Raw genomic sequence first — 324 nt, 5'->3', positions numbered from 1 at the left:
GGGGATGCCCAGGCCAAGACGGCCCAAGCCTGCTCCCGAGCCTGCGGGGCGGCCAGCCGAGTCCCACCCTCCGTGAGGAGTGGTAGAGATGCCCAGTGTGTCCAGGGTCACGGGCCACACTGGGCCAGCCCCTCTCTCCTGCTCCAGGACTTGACCCTGCACTTTCCTGTTCCCTGGTGTCGTCTTGTCTTTCCTCCTCTCTCAGCACACAGATGATCCTGGCTTCAGCTGAAACAGAAAAGCAAGTAGCTAACAAAATCAACCCCTCCAAGGCCGATTTGGCTCAGTAGATAGAGCGTCGGCCTAGGGACTGAAAGGTCCCAA

Source organism: Myotis brandtii, unplaced genomic scaffold (assembly GCF_000412655.1).
Source record: "Myotis brandtii unplaced genomic scaffold, ASM41265v1 scaffold1627, whole genome shotgun sequence".
NCBI lineage: Eukaryota > Metazoa > Chordata > Mammalia > Chiroptera > Vespertilionidae > Myotis > Myotis brandtii.
The sequence above is the reverse complement of the archived record's forward strand: the minus strand, read 5'-3'. Positions refer to the sequence as shown.